Below are 20597 nucleotides of genomic sequence, written 5' to 3' on the forward strand. Positions count from 1 at the left end.
CAGTTGAGCTTGCAAGGGAGATCAGCTAGCAAAGATGCTCTGTTAGATTTTAATATGCTTCATAGATGAGATTGCATTATATGAGATTCATTACTACACTCGAGAATGGGCTCATCTTCAATCTTTAGAAGATTGAAGATGAGCCCATTCCCAATTGTAGTAATGAACCTCAAAGCTCCTTCAACCTGAGCATATCATGTCCTTTAGATGATCTTTATGAAGCTACATCAACATTATATCCTTCAGGTGTTTGATTCTTCATCTTTCTTCTTTATTATTCTAAAGAACAATTCTTATGGTTTAAGTTTTTCAGCATCAATTTGTAATATATCTATTTTTGTTGCATATCATCTTTGTATAATGAAAGTTGTAGACGATTGGCTAAGCTCCACCTCCCAATAGTTGCACAGGTATTAAGATTCATATTTCATTATAGTTGTGTGGATTGTTATTCTTAGAAATAAATTAATTTTTTTATGTCAAGATAGATTTTTTAGGGAGTATTTTAGATCATTGTGAATGTATCTATTATAGAAAAGAAGACAGAATAAGGAAATTAATTTTATATGATAGAAGACAGACAAACCTATTATGATCATAAAGTAAAATAACAGTCTCTATCTTGTTATAGAGGGCCAAAATAAGAGTTCTAACCAAACACAAGTTTTCTTTTATAGAGTGTATAATATGTGCTACAACTTATGTTCATTGCCTAGTTTGTGCATATCTAGCTACCATGGCTTTTGATGACCACATTACATTCAGGCATCTTGTCAAATAGTTCACGTGACCATGTTTCAAAGACCATGGTCCTCATGTCCCATCCAACCCCAATCCTCCATGTGATTCCCCACACTTTGACCTTCATGCCAAAAACCATCATCCTAATCCTTCAAAAGCATCATCCCCACCTCGTAAGGGGTATTTCTCATCACTCTTGGATAAGTGTAAAGAATAAGATAAAGTGCACCAATCACCCAAAGTCATATACCCAATTCCATCTCAAGATCTTCCTCTAAAGCATGACATTATAGATTCCTCTTCTCCTCTAGGTTCGAGAATTTCTCCATCCCATCATTCCCTTATCCCTCAGGATCCATTTACCCCTCTTAGTCCATCTCATGATCCACTTCCTAATCAAGATCAAGGCATTCCATGTACCACACACATTACTACTTCCACTCCATCTCACGAGTTAGCATCCTTCAATCCTCCACTTCATGAAGAGATTCCTTCCACTCCATCCACTAATACTCCTCCATGTCAAGATCAAATCACTCCATCTCATGATTCCATTCCCTCCACTCCATTATGTGCTCCTATTCCATCTCATGATCCACTTGTTCCACTACACAATCCTCTTGTAAGTCAAGATCAAAGCACCCCTTCATTTTCCTTTCATGATCCCCCGCCCATCCCAAGAGCCTATTATCCCTCATAATCCCCCTTGCAATCCTAATCCTCCACATGATCCTATCACACCTATCCAATCCACTCATGAATCCCATCTACCTAGACTCGCATCTTGTGTTGAAAATGATAAATATCCCATTAACAAAATAATGTCTCAAGATGTTGGTATGCCTTCCACTTCTTCCAACTCCAAAGTTCCTCCTGTTAGGATAAACCACAGACAGAAATAAAAAACTACATGCAAATATAACCAATAACAAAAAATAATAGAACACACAGAAATGAACACAAGACACCAAGATTTAACGTGGTTCACGTAATTCCTGGGCTATGTCCACCAAACAACAAGTCTGATCTTATTACAATCCAGTGATTACAACCTGATTACAATCTGTAATCCCTTACAACTCAATACCACCACAAGAACCAATTTCATATCACAACATATGAAAAATACCCAACCCTAAGCTCTTTTATACAAGTATTAAACTGCTTTAGGGTTATAACATGTCGGCCATATGTTGGCCATAATATGTCGGCTACCATGTCGGCCACTGCCCAAATTTTTTTTTTCTATTTATGAAGTATGTACAATACTTTCCTGATCAGTCACCACAATCTAACAATCTCCCACTTGGGGACTGATCAGGCTCCACACTAAACAACAATCTCCCACTTGGAGACTGATCCTATAGCAATACCACTACCACATGGGGCTCCCACTGGATCAAACCATCCTGGACTCTACTGTTCTTTTATTCATGTTCAGTCTAAAAGACCAACTGAAGTTGAAGAGGAGTTCAGCTTCTCCCTTGTTACAACCTGTGTCAACATATCTGCTGGATTGTCATTGGTATGTATCTTCTCCAGCTTTAACTGTCCATCCTCCAAAACTGACCGAATGAAATGGTACCGCAACTGTATGTGTTTGGTCTTAGAATGCAAAGCTGAATTCTTAGCAAGATGAATGGCACTCTAACTATCTGTAAACAAATAATTATCCTTCTGAGGATGTCCCAATTCTTCCAAGAAGAACTGAAGCCATATCATCTCCTTGGCTACCTCTGTAGCAGCAACATACTCTGCCTTTGTAGTGGATTAAGCATTAATCTTCTGTAACCTAGAAACCCAGCTCATGGCTGCCCAACCAACAGTAAAGACATAACCTGTAGTACTCCGCCTGGTATCAATATCCCCTACCAAATCTGAGTCAACATAGCCCTATAAATCAGTAGTAGAGCCCCCAAAGTGTAAAAACTTATTGGATGTCCCTCTCAAATATCTGAGAATCCACTTGACAGCATTCCAATGCTCAAATCTGGGATGACTCATATGCCTGCTAACGACTCCCACTGCATGTGCAATATCTGGCCTAGTGCATACCATAGCATACATCAAACTTCCTACAGCTGAAGCATAGGGTACCTTGGACATCTTATCCTCTTTTTCCTGTGTCTTGGGACACATCTCCTTAGTCAATTTCAAATGACCAGGTAAAGGTGTGCCGACAGATTTAGCATTCTCCATACAGAAATGTTGCAACACCTTCTCAACATAATCAGCCTGAGATAGCGTCAAGGTTCTATTCTTCCTATCTCTGCAAATCTTCATACCAAGGATTTGTTTTGCTGCCCCCAAATCCTTCATAGCAAATGCATGTGCTAACTGACATTTTAGCCCCTTAATATGATGCATGTTAGACCCAGCTATAAGCATATCATCAACATATAGACATAAAATAATGTAGCTATCATCATCCAACCTCTTAAAATAAACACAGTAATCTGAATGACACCTGTTATATCCATGCTCATGCATAAAACTGTCAAATTTTAGATACCATTGCCGAGGTGCTTGCTTCAAGCCATATAAACTTTTCTTCAATTTGCACACTAAGTTCTCCTTACCTTTGACCTCAAAACCCTGTGGTTGAGCCATATATATTTCTTCATCCAAATCACCATGAAGAAAGGCTGTTTTAACATCCATCTGCTCTAAATGCAAATCTTCAATAGCCACAAGACTTAAAACAGTACGAATAGAAGTCATTTTAACAACAAGAGAAAATATCTCATCAAAATCAATTCCCTTTTTCTGTGCAAATCCTTTTACAACTAACCTAGCCTTAAATCTTTTCTTACCTCCTTCCTCTTCTTTCAACATATAAACCCACTTATTCTGTAAAGCCTTTTTACCTGTAGGCAACTTTCACAAATCCCATGTCTTATTTTTCAGCAAAGAGTCCATTTCATCTTTCATTGCAGACTCCCACTGAATCTTGGTATCCACCTGCACAGCTTCATCATAACTTTCAGGTTCACTAGCATCAGTAAGTAAAATGGAATACAAAGAGGGAGAAAACCTTTATGGAGGTCTAATTTTCCTTGTTGATCATCTAACATTCACTGGTGTGTGTGGTATTTGTTGTTGCGGTTGTTGCACATCATGAGGAATGGCTGGAACATTAGCTTTTGGAGTATCATCCAGCACTACATAATCATCTTCTTTCTTCTCATGTTGCTGCAACAGATCTTTGTACAACACTTTTTCATTGAATATGACATCTCGACTTCTTATAATTTTATGATTTTCAAAATCCCAAAGCCTATAACCAAATTCATTAATGCCATATCCAACAAAGACACATTTCTTTGATTTAGCTTCGAGCTTGGTTCTATTTTCAGAGTCTATATGAGCAAAAGCTTCACAACCAAAGGTCTTGAGAAAAGAATAACTCACCTTCTTCCCAGTCCATGCTTCCTCTGGAATACCATAGCCTAAAGGAGTAGAGGGACCTCTATTAATCAAATATACTGTAGTATTAACAGCCTCCACCCACATGTGTAAGGGCAACCCAGCATGCAACCTAATGCTCCTTGCACAATCCATTATAGTCCTGTTCATGCGTTCAGCCACTCCATTTTCCTGTGGAGTCCTTGGAATAGTTTTTTGTCTACGAATACTATTAGTGGAGCAATAATCTTCAAATTCATGACTGCAATACTCACCACCATTATCAGATCTGAGACATTTTAATTTCTTACCAGTCTCATTTTCAACCAAGCATTTCCATTTCTTAAAAGTTTGAAATACATCAGATTTCTGTCTAAGGAAATAAACCCATACTTTTCTAGTTGTGTCATCAATAAATGTTACATAATAATGAGAGCCACCAAGGGAAGATACCTGGGCTGGTCCCCATACATCTGTATGCACAAGCTCTAATTTCTCCTTTTTGTTTTCCTTCCCTGTCTTTACAAAACTCACTCTCTTTTGTTTTCCATACACACAACTTTCACAGAAATCCATATTCACACATTTCAGACCTGGTAAAACTTTCCTTGAATGAAGTACTTTCATACCTTTCTCACTCATGTGCCCAAGTCTATTGTGCCACAACACTGTATCAAAATCTACAACAGCTATTTGTTCTCCCTGCTCAACTGCAGTAATTGTTCCTGAATATTCATTTTTCTCTGAAACAATCAAAGTAGAAGGAACAATATGACCTGTACAAAGATATAAGGTGCCTACTTTCACACCTTTTGCTACTACAAGGGAACCTTTTGAAACCGTCCAATTTTTATCATTAAAATTAACTACACAACCCTCATCACCGAGTTGCCCTGCTGAAATTAAATTTCTACTTAGTTTTGGAACATGTCTTACCTCATGTAGTAGCCAATGATTCCCATTTTGCAACTTAATCTTAATTTTTCCCTTTCCAACAATCTGACAAGGTTCATTATCCCCCAAATAAACAAGCCCAAAATCCCTTTGGACATAATCAATGAAATAACCTCTATGAGGTGTAGCATGAAATGAAGCACCAGAATCTAAAACCCATGAATCATCAACACTCTCTAAAGAAAGAAGAAAAGCATCCTCTTCGAATTTGTTACTTACCACAATTTGCCTCCTTGTTTCCATCTGATTTATCTCCTTCATTTTTCTTTCGATTCCAGCAATCTTTCTTTTTGTGCCCTGGTTTCCCACAGTACCAGCAATCATTTGGTCCTCTCGATTGAGACCTCCTCCCCTTTGACTTTCCTCTTGATTTCCCACGATTTCCAGAGTTACTTCCTCTTTCAGTCGTTCTGCCCCTGCTTTGTGCATTTAAAGCACTTCTTGATGTAGATCCACCTGAGGATTTTCTACGAGTTTCCTCACTTAAAATAACACCGATCACATCATCATATTTGAGGGTACTAGATCTAGCAACAGAATTACTTACCGCCATTACCAAGCCATTCCAGCTTTGAGGCAAAGAACACAAAATCAAGAGAGCCCTAATTTCTTCATCAAAATTGATACCCATAGAAGATAATTGACTAGTAATAGTATTAAACTCATTTAAATGATCTGCAACAGATCCACCTTCTGTCATTTTCATATTAAATAAACGCTTCATGAGAAATACCTTGTTTGAAGTGGAGGGCTTTTCATATAGTGTCGCTAGGGTTTTCATCAAATCTTATGTCGTCTTTGCTTTTGTAATATTAAATGCCACTAATGGTGCCAAGCATAATCGAATGCTTCCGAGTGCCTTTCTGTCCAAAAGATCCCATTCAGCCTCTGACATAGTTCCCTGATTCTTGCGTTTGCCTTCCAACGGCTTCCATAAATCCTTCTGATATAGATAGTCTTCCATTTACATCTTCCATAATTGGAAGTTCTGCCCATTAAACCTATCAACCCTCAGCATACCCTCATCTGCCATTGCTCCCACTCAACTGTGAGACTCCCACTTAACCGTGAGACTTTCCTACAGAGGATAACTGAAAGACAACCTTGCTCTGATACCACTTGTTAGGATAAACCACGGACAAAAATAAAAAACTACATGCAAATATAACCAATAACAGAAAATAATAGAACACACAGAAATGAACACAAGACATCGATATTTAACGTGGTTCACTCAATTCCTGGGCTACGTCCACCATATAGCAAGTCTGATCTTATTACAATCCAGTGATTACAACCTAATTACAATCTGTAATCCCTTACAGCTCAATACCGCTGCAAGAACCAATTTCGTATCACAACATATGAAAAATACCCAACCCTAAGCCCTTTTATACAAGTATTAAACCACTTTAGGGTTATAACATGTCGGCCATATGTCAGCCATAATATGTCGGCTACCATGTCGGCCACTGCCCAAAAAAAAATTTTCAGGGCGATGCCCGGAACCCCACTATTTATGAAGTATGTATATTACTTTCCTGATCAGTCACCACAATCTAACACCTTCATCCACACCCAAATGTTCCCGTCCTCCATATTCCAAATCCATTTTAGGACCTTATATCCATATTCCCATTCATTCATCACTTCCATCCATTCTAGGTCCTTATGTTCCACCGCCAAACCCTTCATCCCTTCCATCCATTTTAGATCCTTATATACATCCATCTACCATATTGAATTTTTCCACGTCATCCCCTCATAGTCCTAGTAGAGATCAACAAAGGCACACATCCTTGAATTCCTTCCAACGTTCACCATCCACATGCTCTCCTTCATGCACCCATAGCACAGCCAATGGAAGCAAATTGGATGCCCAAGAAAAAGGGCATAAAGCCAAAAATTCACAAAAATCCCAGGATCAACATGTCCCCTCTAAAAGACATGTCCAAGAAAAGAAAAATTTGATCCAAAATAGAACTCAAAGGCCACAAAGGCTTAAAATCAAAAATGCAAAAATTTTGTGGATCCCAAAGCTACTTAATGTAGCAATGAATCTCAAAGAAAGATTCAAAATGACAACCAATTTTGCTAATCCAAAGGCTTCCCTCATTCATAAATCATCCCAACTTCCATATTCCATCTCCATTTTGGGTCCTTATATACCCAAATCCACCATCCTAAATCCATCATCTCCTTCATCCATTTTGGGTTCCTACTTCCCAAAATCCAAACTTTCTCCTACCTATCCTCCATAATTTACTCCTTTCCATCACCCTTCAAGGTGTGTGCCAATGATGATCTTTCCACCTCCTTCATCCACCCATTCACAAGCCTTCCAAACTAGTATCCACCAACCATGTCTTCCTCCCACCCACACCACCCCCTTAATCCAAACCTTTTCATAAGTCCTTGTCCTCCATTCCCCAATCCCCTTCATCCTTCTTTTCACTATCCTACCAACATCTATGAGAAAATAGTAAAAATTCCTTGAAAATAACAAAGAAAAAAGGAAAAATATATCAAGGGATACCATCCATGTATATAGATTCTTGAGTCCTCCCTTCATTTTTCCTATCATGTAGCCATTGTCTTCCACTTCCACTTATCCATCCATTCACTTTCCCTCTTCCTCTTCCACTTCCACTTTGCACTAGGGGCAAGCTCCATCCATACCACTCTTCCTTATATACCTTCCATGCTTCCATCTACCATTCATTATCCTCTTCCATCTTTGATATTGACTTTCACTTTCCTTTCATCCATCTACATGCACTTTCCATGTCCATCCATTATCCTACATACTTCCATCATCCTTTCATGTATTTGATCTTGACATGCTATCCATATGTTTCATCCCATAGTCCTTGTCATGTTCATTCATCCATTTTCCATCCATACTCCTATATATTTCCTATGTCCTTGATCTTGGTCCATTTCATCCACTTCATATCCCACATTTCATCCATATCCTTCATATCATTATCCATTTTTCATACCCTCCCTCCCATATCCCTTATTCATTTTGCTTTCATACCCATGCTTGTGATCACCATTAGAGGCAAAACAACAAAAATGTCCACACATGCTTTGGAAGAGCACATGTGTTATTTTCCTCCATACACTAGCCTTTGTTCCATCTTTCCATTTTCATGCATCCTTTCCCACCACATTTTCTTCCATTTTCATATCCTTGGTATGGGGCATTTGGACTCCTTCAAAACATGGTCCTTGGCTCCACATTTTCCAACACCATATCATTTGGCCCCTCATATCCTTTCACCATCCCTTTTGTCCATTGAATCCCATTGCTTTTCCTCCATTTACCATGCCTTGGTTCTCCCTTGTCATTGGTCCCAATCCATTCTATCCATTCTATCCCACATTCATTCAATCAATTCATTTCTATCCATTCTATCCATTCTATCCCACCTTCATTCAATCTAATTCTTCCACTCACTTCAATCACATTCATTTATCCTCTAATTCAATCAACTTTCCCTTCTTCTAATTCTTCCATAGCAAATCCATTCTACTCTAATCATTCTTCATCCTATCAATGTCATTCTTCCAATCTCATCCACATTCTTTCTTCCACTTGCATTTCAATTTTGTCTATTTATCCAATCCTCCATAAAATCAAAAAAATAAATTAAAAAAAGCTCAATCATTATGCAGTCAATACTAATCCAATCATTCTAATCTTGTAATCTTGTACATCAATCCTTAATCAATTCATCAATTTGACCCAATCAGCTGATAATCCATTAACCATATTCAAACATTATCATGGGATTAATCCTTCCCAATCCTTGGATGTGCATTATGCTTATTGTTAGCTTTTCCATCCTTAATCAATCATCATTAATCAATCCATTAACTAGTTTTCAACTTGACTAGGGGAAAAATGTTAGTTATCTTTTGGTTTTTTGTGCATGATTGCTTGTTACTTGTATGCATTAGTATTTTTTGCATTAATCATGGTCTTTGCATCCTATTGTCACAAGGAATCATGGTCTTCCATATCATGGTTTCATACGGCATATGGTTGTATTAGACCTATTTTTATCACATACTTGACACATTGTCATCTTGGTTCCTCATACCTTGGTGCATAGTGTTGAATACAATATCAAACTTAGGTTGTTCACACCATTGCAACATAACTTTATCACTCTTATCATTTTTCCACTCCCGTTTGTCCTTCCATCCATTTCGAGAGAACATTTGTGTTCTCCTAACCCGCATGTCCTCTCGAGGGGGCATACCTTTCCACCCTTGTCATCCTTCCATGACTAGGGCATCATGCTATTAGTCTTATCCACCCAAACACTATATTTTATTCTTCTTTGATATAACATTACTAATGCTATATCAAAGAGGGGCAAAATGTAGACACCTAAAATTGTCCAAAACCCATTTCTTGACCAATTAAATAAATATTTATTATTTATTTTATTCCCCTACCTTTAATTAAATAAATTTTAGATTTATTTAATTATGTTCACCTTTTTTTGATTTAAATAAACTAAGGTTTATTTAAATCCTAGCCTTTCCACTTGCATCCTAACCCATTCACTTTAATTAAGTACTTTGTTTACTTAATTAATCCTTTTCCTAATCCCACTTGGAATTAAATATTACATTTAATCCTATTTGAGCTCATGGATCCTACCTTTGACCCTCACCTAACTTCACTTTCCTAACCTAACCATCATTCTAAACCTACCCACTTCCTTAATCACACTTACTTTTCCTAATCACCTAGCTAATTCACCTTTTAATCTTAAGTGTGTGCTCACACATGTGTGAGGAATCCTCACACATGTGTGAGGGATGTTCACACTTTCCTCACCCCTCATGCCTTCCATGCCTCTTGCACACTTTTCCTCTTGCATGAGAGTCAAGGTGTCTCACACATGTGTAAGAGACTATGCTTCTCACACCTCTTGCACACTTGTCCTCATGCATGAGAATCAAGTTGTCTCACACATGTGTGAGAAGCCATGCTTCTCACACCTCTTACACTTGCAATTGACATGTCACCATCAAAGGTTTCTCACACATGTGTGAGCATATTTCCTCCTTTGAATGGTCAAAACCCTAATCCACGTGGAGTCCACTTGGCCTCCACCTCATGGACACCTCATTGATCTTAAGAAATACTAGCCCTTTAATCTTTCATTGAATCTCAACCGTCCATTGCATCTCTTTTCCTATAAAAGGAGAGCCCTCTCCTCATTTCCACATCTACCATCTACCTCAGTGTTATGGTATAGGAATAGTGAGCAACCACATCCCATAATGTGAAGTCATCTCCACTTGGTGATTTCATGAGGTTTTCATTAGTAGATTATGCTCTTTTTATTTCATGTCATTCTTAGTTACATGTTCTCTTCCATATTTTGAGGTTTGCATGATCATGTAGGAATAGATGTTAGTTGCTTAGTGTTTATTCCATTTATTACATTTTTATGCAACACAATATTTACTCGAGAAAACTATTTTTATTTAGTTTTATTCACCAAGTTTCCTTTTTAATTTGATTTTGAGCTGGTGATGCTTGAGACTCAAATGCCTATAAATGCTTCATGCAGTGTCTAGTCTCAAGCCCTGATCACTAGGCAAGCTCCTAGCTCTTATTATAGTTTGCTTACTACAATGTCACATCCAGTTTGCATGTGATTCTACTGACCTAAAGAATCCTTAACCACAAACAACAATAGTCTCCTCTACCCAAGATAATACAACTTTGTTTGGATTTAAATAAGAAAATTGTAGCAGCATTATTAGTGAGGATTTGTGTTTGCTTAGAAACTTCTTATCTAAGAAAGTCCTCCTAAGGGTTGTGAGCTTGTCTATTTCTCCTTGACGTCAAAGGTTCAATGCAAGCATGTTGCTAAGAGCCTACCCAAGGTTATACAAATGCAACGTGAACTAGCTTTTGATTGCCTCTTTTATTAGACTAGATTTACCTGTGGGGTGTAGAGCACATGGAGAGCTTGCCCGCTTATTTAGAGTTTTGTTTCTCATCCTTTTCTTGAACATCATATCATAGAAAATAAAAAGAGCTCATGTAGGTTTGTATGATTAGTTACTGTTGATGTTTTTTAGGAATTCTATAAAACAGTTCACATGCCTTGTGTATGATATGAAATTTTTCATGCATCCTACACTCTCTCATCCTGCTGATGATGGATTACAGAGAGTGATCTGAAATGATGATGCTAAAAAACACACAATCAAATCCAAAATGAACTTTCATTACAAATAGATTGTGGAAATCTGATATTGTTAATTTTGCATGCATGTCCACCAAGAAAATCACAACTTAAACATATATATTTATATTTTTAAGTTGTGATTTTCCTAGTGGACATGCATGCAAAATGTCATATCATATATGTTTAAGTTGTGATTTTCCTGGTGGACATGCATGCAAAATTAACAATATCAGATTTCCACAATCCATTTGTAATGCAAGTTCATTTTGGATTTGATTGTGTGTTTTTAGCATCATCATTTCAGATCACTCTTTGTAATCCATCATCAGTCGGATGAGAGAGTGGAGGATGCATGCAAAATGTCATATCATACACAAGGCATGTGAACTGTTTTATAGAATGCCTAAAAAAATTTATACCCAGCTGTTGGTCAAAATTTCTACCTTCATTAGTTGAAATTTCCACGAACGCCTGGTTGTTTTCTACCTTAATGGTTGAAATTTCTACCTTCATTGGTTAAATCTTTCCACTTTTATTGGTCCAAATTTCTACATTCTTTGGTAAAATTTTCCACCTTCATTGCTCGAAATTTTCTTGTAGCCTTGGTTGAAATTTCTACCTTTATTGGTCAAAATTTTCCACCTCAATTGGTTGAAATTTCTACCTTTATTGGTCAAAATTTTCCACATCAATTGGTCAAAATTTCTACCTTCATTGGTCAAAATTTTCTACCTTCATTGGTTGAAATTTCAACCACTTCCTGGTAGAACTTGACCCATGGCTTTGGAAGATTTTTGACCAATAGATTGGTCAAAATAGGTTGGTTGAAATTTCAACCAAAAATTTTTTTACCAATGGATTGGTCAAATTTGGTCGAAATTTTGTCAAAATTTTGACCAATAAAGTCAAAAAGTGGGCCAAAATGTACTAGTGATGACAACTTACATGATGCTAGTTAGTTAAGAAGAAATTTGCAGGAATTACCATAACATCACACTTGCCAGAATAATTAATAATCGGTGCTTAATTTTGACCCATACAAGTTGCCAGTTGATTACAACTTGGTGACATCCAATCACTCGACCAACACTGCCCCACTCGGTCATCACTACCTCTCTCTTTCATCACACTTCCACTTGATGCCCAACAAGAACATGGTCAACATACCACCACTTGGTGCCTGACAAACACTCGGTCATCACTATTATTATTATTAAAATGTGCACTTAAAAAAATTAGTATTATTTTATTTTATTAAATAGTTACATTATTATTATTCTTATTATATTAATATTAATTTAGTATTATAATTATTAGTTCCTTTGTTATTATTATATTTATTAAATTCTATGTTTTTTTTAATTTTATAATTTATGAATATATTAGAAAAAAACATTATTCAAATCAACAAGTCAAAAATTAACAAAAATAAACTATAAAAAACCTCCATTAGAATACTTGTGGATAAAGTATATTTTATTCACACATATTCTATTTGAGTAAAATATAATAATAATAAACATTAACAAAGACAAAAATAATTTTAAAAAGGTAAAAATTTAATATAGTTTTAAAGCAATATGAAGATTTCAAGTGTGTAATCAAGCTAGGAAAAATTCTGAAAACTTAAAGGACTTTGTATCCACAACTCCTTCATTGTTACCATGTTGAGCCATGGTGGAAAAATTTTGCACTTTCAACCCTTCCATTATTTTAGCCACTCTAGTATTTCCACTCTGCACAAAATTGTTTTGGTTATCCATATCTAGATTTTCTATGCTTTAAAACTTCTTCACTTTGAGCAAAACATGTATTCACAGACGCTACTTTTGAAGCTTGAGGTTCATCTTTGTGCCATGTTTTTATTTTTCCTATAATTCCTTGACTTGTTTGATCTTTTTTTTGGCTGAAATCTTAGTTGCCTACATTTTTTTTGAAGGTTATACAGTACAAAAATACCATCACTAACCATCTCAAAGGGTCACAAAGTTGGATTCTCAATAACACAGGTTCTATGCTTAACTCTATAACTAGAAATAGGTTTTTCCATTGCCTGTGATTGAATTTGAAGTTGTTTGGCTAGACGTCCAGTTTTTAGATTCCATTAAAAAAATTAGTTTCGTTGATATAGTTTTTTTTAATTGTGTAGTCTCATCTATAGTGGTATCACACTAATTCATTAAAGGCCTATAATGAAAATAGTTAAAATAACCACAATAGACACATAAAATACAACACAACTAGACTCACTCCACCTTAATTGTTCTCTTTTTCATTTTGGGATTGTTCCACAACCATTACAATGCATAAACATCAATATCCCACCTATATTATTGCAAAGGTAGAGGAAATTTTGGATGGTTTGAAGCCAACAGAGTCAAGGATGGGGCAAATTTGTAGCAGTTAGGACAAGGGACATCACTTTACAAAAAGGAGAGACCCCTGACTCATGACCACCTTAAAGGCTCTTTCAATTTCCATGAATGCAAAATAGTGATTGTGGAAGAATTCAAAACTCTTTCGTAGAACACTCAAATATTAAACAAAACCCTAGGAATGTAGTATTCTTTGCCTTGTCACTAGAGACAACTACCTTTTCTAATATCAAGCAATAGGCACCACACTTGTTAGGTCGAACCTGAAAACCTTGCCACAAATTTTTTTTAATTAGTAGACACGCTCAAAGATCTCATCCATCTTTCAAGCGTTGTGCTACAAATAAGAGCATAGATAAATTTTAAAAATAACAATTTGGCAGAGAAATCCAATTTGGTTGAAAATCCAAAAGAGTGAGTTTTGAACTACTCAAGTTGCCATCTAAAATCTTTTACCAAATGATTAAGACATACATGGACACTCTTTCCCTCAATAGAAATACAAGAAAGGAATAGTACTTCACAGTTTATACTCACACTCGTATAACCACACTTAGGAAATTTTTGCAAGAAAACCAAAAAAATTACTTCAATCGTCCCAAAATGACTGTCCTCATTTCATGTGCCTTTGAGGGCCATTATTAGGGCAGTATGGATTAAAATACAAGGTAGAGTAAGTCATAGGTCTAAGTCCCTTTATGTGATGTCTTCTATACTTTGGTGCTTGTGTGTATATGCATTAGTATGTAAAGGCATTTCAGTTAGACTAGCCATATGGAACCTCCATCCAAATACATTTTGACATCTATTGAATTTGTGTTCTACACATTTGGAGCTAGATGAAGGATTTGTAGTGCCTGCCCCTAGTTTACATTTTTGTTATTATTGTGAAACTCTTTTAGGCCAGTTTTATGCTTTATGATTAGTAGCATTAGTTTTGAGATTATCAGATATTGTTTCATATTTAGTTGATTTTATGATGAGATTACTTGGTACTCTATACTTCATGTATGCATGATGATTATTACAGTGATTTCATTTACTGATGATGATTATTTAAATAAATTATCATATGTGTTTTCTTATTGATACTTACCCCATATTGCATGTGAATGGTGTGCGTGTATATTTTCTTTATGTATGACATTTCTAATGTGGTTAAGGAAGGGAGTCATAGTCACTTGCTAGTCGAGATCTACATGATGCACTACTTCCTACCATTGCCTATTTAGCTTAGTATATATGTGTTTGTACATGCATGGATTTTATGTAGATTATAGGTATTGGGTATTGACTTCCTTGAATTGCCAAGATGAGCGCACCCTGTTGCATTATCTCAATGATAAGAGAGGGGAGATAAATTCTTAAGTCCAAATCTTAACTTTTAAACCCATTTGTCTTAGAAAATTAGGACAAGTATCTGAGTTGATTACCTTTTGAATGTGTCATATGACTTAAGTTTGTGATTATAACCCTTTAGTTTGATCTTGTATGTGTTTTTCTATTATGGGTTTTCGTATTTCGTCCTTTAAGTCTTTGGTGATTTTTCTATTAATTAAGTCAAATTAAATGATTAAATTAATGATTTAATTTAATGAAAAATTAATATGATATTTTTAATATTTAATTATATTTAATTAATTGGAAAAATAATTAAATAAAAAGAATTAAATTTAAAGATAAAATTATAAGTTTAATTTTAGAACGTGATAATATTTATTTAATTTAATAATAATATATTTAGGAGTCCATTTTTAAATAAATGCTAAATATTATTATTACTTAAGTTAATAAATATTTTATCAATTAACATTTCGAAAATAAATTAAAGCATGGAAAATATATTAATTTATTAAAGAATTTTAAGATTGCATAAAGTATGCATGAGAATAAAATTTAATAAATTAATTAAAAAGAGAAGTCAAGTGAATTTAATTAAGATATTTTATATTGCAATAAAGGTGCATGAAAACATTAAAAGAAAGATAATAAAGAGTTAATGATTGGTAAGCAAGGAGTACTCTCGTGTGATCGCACAATTAGTGCCCCGAATTCAGGAGAGAAATTCTTATCAACAATTGAGGGTTCATTTTTGAGGGACCACAAATTTTAGAGAAGGAATTTTTGAAGAGAGAAGGTTTTGAGAGGAGAAATTTCTTTCACAAATCTTTTTGGGTGTTTGTGATTTAGCGTTAGAATCTAGGTAGATTCTTTTGTTTTAATTTGCACAATAAATTACGTTCTTTATTATTCATGTCTTCTTCGTGACAATGAATTATTTATCTGAATTTCTTGTGATGAATATTCTAATATTGTAATTTGAATTTTCAGGTATGCATGTTAATTTCTTTTGTATATATAAAGATTAAAATTTCATAGAATCCTCATTCAATAATTTTACAAATTGGAATTTATCCCAAAAGGGTTTTGAATTTAGAATGGAAATTTTAGATTAGAAATTAGAATGGTTGATTGTATTTTTCCTATTAGGCTAAAATTACAAATGTCTATAAAAAATATATATTTTAAAATTTACATTGGGGAGGGCTTGGTTTGTTTTAATAACAATTTTTAAAATATATATATATAATAAATTTGGGATTGGGTGGGGAAATCCCCACACCCCCCCCCCTTCACCGTACCTTTCCATTAATCGGCGGCCGTAGGTCAGACTGCTGACCACAACAACAGTTAATACTACTGCCAGTGGCAGTAGTTAGACTTGTTGCCACAAGTCAAAGGTCGGCGGGCCTTTCTAAAATAAATGCTTGTTGTTTTTATAATTTGATTTGATTTGATTTATTTAAAAAAAGAATTTATTTTATTTAAAAATAAGAATATTATTAAATTTTAAATTATTATATATTATTAATTTTATTAATAAATTTTATTAATTTTTATTAATTTAATAAATAATTAAATAATACTAATAAAATTCTTTATATATATAATTATTAATTAATTTAGTTAGATTCAATTTAATTATGTTTAATTAATAATGGAAATTATTAGGGAAGTTTTAAATTTATTTAAATATTATTATTAGTAATATTGGTTTTAATAAAGTTGTAATTATTTTATTTAAAATTAATTATTTATTATTTTAATAATTTAAATAAATATTTACTCCTAAATTATTTGGAATATTTGACTTGTAATTGAATAGAGGTATTTGTGCAATTATTTAAACATAAGAATGGGTTAATTGTAAGGGTGAACTATGAATTTTATTTGCTTGAAACATACGTTAAACTAGAAACTGAAACCTTACTATTAACTCAACAATGTTTAAAAAAAAAATCAAGCCAAACTATGAAACTACTAGGTTATTTGTATGTTGTCTATGTTTTGGGTTTGGGTTGACTAGAGTGTTGACCAGTTTTAGGATGTCTACCACAAGCTTGGGAGTTTTGTGATTGTGGTATTATGCTAAATTGATCTTTGATCTTTTAAACTCAACCATGGTAATGTGTTGGTATGTTCTTTGATGATTTTTTTTATATTATTGTTTATTGTTTTCAATGTTATTATGGGATAATAAGATGAAAGTTATGACCTACTTGACTTAACCATTTTGAGTCTTCGATCAATATTCTTAGGATACTTTTCAGTTGCTTGTAGAGAACTGATGGGTTAATATGATTTATCTTTTGATGCTCTCTAGTCACTTGTATAAGACTAAGGTGAAATATTATGATTATTTGATTTGTGCTTTTATGAGCCTAGGGTAGGTTATCTATATGTAATGTCGGGTACTGGCTTGCAGTGGAGGCCGGGGCCCTAAGTGGCTGCCAAGGTAACCCATTGTAAATTGTTTAATAAGTGAAAACACTACACTAAATGAGAGAAAAATGAACCTAATAAGAGTCTTTGTATGTTCTTTCCCATGCCTTGAGTGCTAGTACAAACTAGGATGGGAGTAGAAAGAATGCTTGGTTGTAACCATGCATCGTTAGTATGCCTTGTCAATACAAGAGGATACTAGTGCCGCATAGGGTCACTAGGGGGTTGGGGTCCTGAGAAACTACCAAGGTAACTCTAGCATTGATTTGTGCGATGACACTTGCCCACTTACATAGTAGGTTCCCTACATTTCTTTATGTGCCTTTGGGTCTAGAGGTTGATTTATCTTGGAACCTTTGAGTTAGATTACTTTTAGGGTTTCCTAGACTTAAAGAGTACTTTTGATATTTGGATCGATATCTTGTTTGGGACTTGAGACTATCTCCTTAGCACAATAGGAGTGGGCCTTTTTGGGTTACCATGCAGTTAGGTGGTAGTGCTTTTTACTCTTACCATTGAGATTCATCCATTGATACTGTGGCTGGAGTTTCCTTGCCTGCATTTCCTTTCATTCTATTCTTGTGTATTATGATGGATAGTTATATCTTTATGATGGATGGTTTTACTTATTGTATTTTATTTTGTTTCATGTATCTGAAAAGGATGATGTAATGTATTTTTATAAATGTATATTCTTTTAGCCTTTCATACCCTATGACATGTACAATGGATGATTGAGCATTCCCAACTTTATTGCCAAGTGGCATTTAGAAAAAATGTATATTATTTAAATGGACTTTGGACTTTTAACTATTCTTTCATATAGATGTGGTATTTATTAGACTTAGTATTAATTAAATTTGAATGTGATTCAACATCTTGGGATCCTTAAGGAATGTAATCTGTTGTGTTTTCTTATGGATGATTTAATGTTATTGCTTTTGCTACTTTATGTTTGATGTGTATGTTATTCTTTCTTTAAAAAAATATATTTGGTAAACTTAATAAAACTTTAGGTTAATTCTTTGGGATCCCTTAGCGGGGTGTTACATCTGGTATCAGAGCTCGAGTTTCTACATTGGGAGCTTTGGGCATATTGGAATGCCACTAGTTGTTAACTAGTTGAAACTAAAATAAAATTTAAACTATTATGCATATCTATATCAAACTAAAACTTGAACTAGTTGAACTAAAACATAACTTAAACTTTTAGTTGTATATTTTCAAACTTAAACATTTATACTTCAAAACTGAAATATAATTAAACCTAAAATTAGGCAAAACTGAAAATTGAACTTATACTATTTTCAAAACATGTGTCTTTTATATATGCTTTATAGTAGTAGGATTTATGATTATTATATCATCTTTTATCTTAGATATTATTGTAGGATAATTTTTGGGACAAGATCGTCTATTAGAGGCTGTAGCCTTGGTCATGGTAGAGGTCATGGATGAGGCAAAGACATCAGTATACATGATTCTATCCATGAAGGCCCTATTTAGGAGGAGAATAGGGAAGAGCATGTTAGTGAGGATTAGGAAGAGAACCATAGAGAGCAACAGACCGACTCTGAGGATGTTGACATGAGGAAAATGATGAAAACCATCATTAATCACCTACCTCCTATTCATGGTCAAGATGGAGCACATTAGGCATGACATGAGCATAGACCTAGGTTTAGGAGCCCTCAGAGGGATCAACATAGATCCATCGTAGCTTCTTAGAAGAAGAACCTTTAGAGGTCCAAGGTCAAGCCCTTTAACGAGCATGGTTTAGGTTATGTGGTCGAGCAATGGCTTATTGCTCTTGACAAGGTTTTTGCTATTCAGGACAAACACAAAAATGTCAAAGCGAGGTTTTCTATTACCAACCTAGAACTCTTTGGAGCAACTTGGTGGACTATCAAAGAGAAGAAGCTAGGCATAAACATTAACAATGTCACATGGGAGTTATTCTTGGCAAACTTCCATGAGTGATTCCTACCAGAGGAATGGAAGTAGCTTAGAGTAGATGGGTTCCACAACCTGAGACAATTCACTATGACCGTAGTAGAGTATAAGTGCAAATTCTATGAGCTCATGCCCTTTTTGAGAATTAGTGATAACCCAACACAGTTGGCACAAAATTTCATCAAAGGCTTGAACAACTGTCTAGTTGGGGGTATTAAGGTATTTGAACCTAAAACTCTCAAATATGCAGTACATCAATCCATCCTTGTAGAGCAGAGTATCAACCTAGGAAATGGGGGTTTTGTGGGAGCACCTATAGCATCAAGATCTAAGGACAACCACAAATTAGGTGGGAAAAAGAAGCCTCCTTTTCCTAAGGGGAATTAGAACTATTAGCAAGCTTAGCAACAATAGTAGCAGAAGGGATCATACCCTCAAGAACAGAGTGGTGGTGGTGCTTCTAACTCTAAGAACAATCACAATGCTCAGTGTAATAGGCAAAATTAGTGCACTCAGCCTACATAGAGCAACTGGTCTTTTGCTAGTAGGGATAGCTACCAGTAGTCGAATGCACCTCCTATAGGAAGGGGATCTGACAGAGGCATAGGATGTTATTCTTGTGGGTAGATTGGACACATTGTAGTCCACTGTCCATAACATGCATCTCAATATTTAGGTTCTAGGCCAGCAACATCCAAGCCCACAATAGGAGATGCAAGTAGAGCTCACAGGGTATTTGTCTCAGTAGAACACTATCAGGCAGACCATCAGGGGACCCTAGTTGAGATGACATGAGCTATCCAAGGTACACCTCTCTCTGTATTGTTTGATTCAAGTGCCACAGACTCTTTTATTTCACCATCATTAGTTGCTATGTAACCTAGAAGTGGTTAAGCAAGATGTAGGTTGGCAAGTTAAACTAGCCTTAGGCACTAAGGTTTCCATAGATTTTGTAGTTCAAAAGTGTGAGCAAAGCTTAGGAGGGTTTGTGACATTAGTTGACCTTCAGGTTATTCCTCTTGGCTCCTACCATTTGGTCTTAGGCATGGATTGACTTGGCTCTCATAGAGCTAGTATAGACTACAAGAAGAAGACCATCATGTGTTAGGATGACCAAGGGAAAGATGTGGAGATTGTGGGGATACTGAGGCCTATATCT

Source organism: Cupressus sempervirens, chromosome 6 (assembly GCF_028749045.1).
Source record: "Cupressus sempervirens isolate cs-2001-9-10 chromosome 6, ASM2874904v1, whole genome shotgun sequence".
NCBI lineage: Eukaryota > Viridiplantae > Streptophyta > Pinopsida > Cupressales > Cupressaceae > Cupressus > Cupressus sempervirens.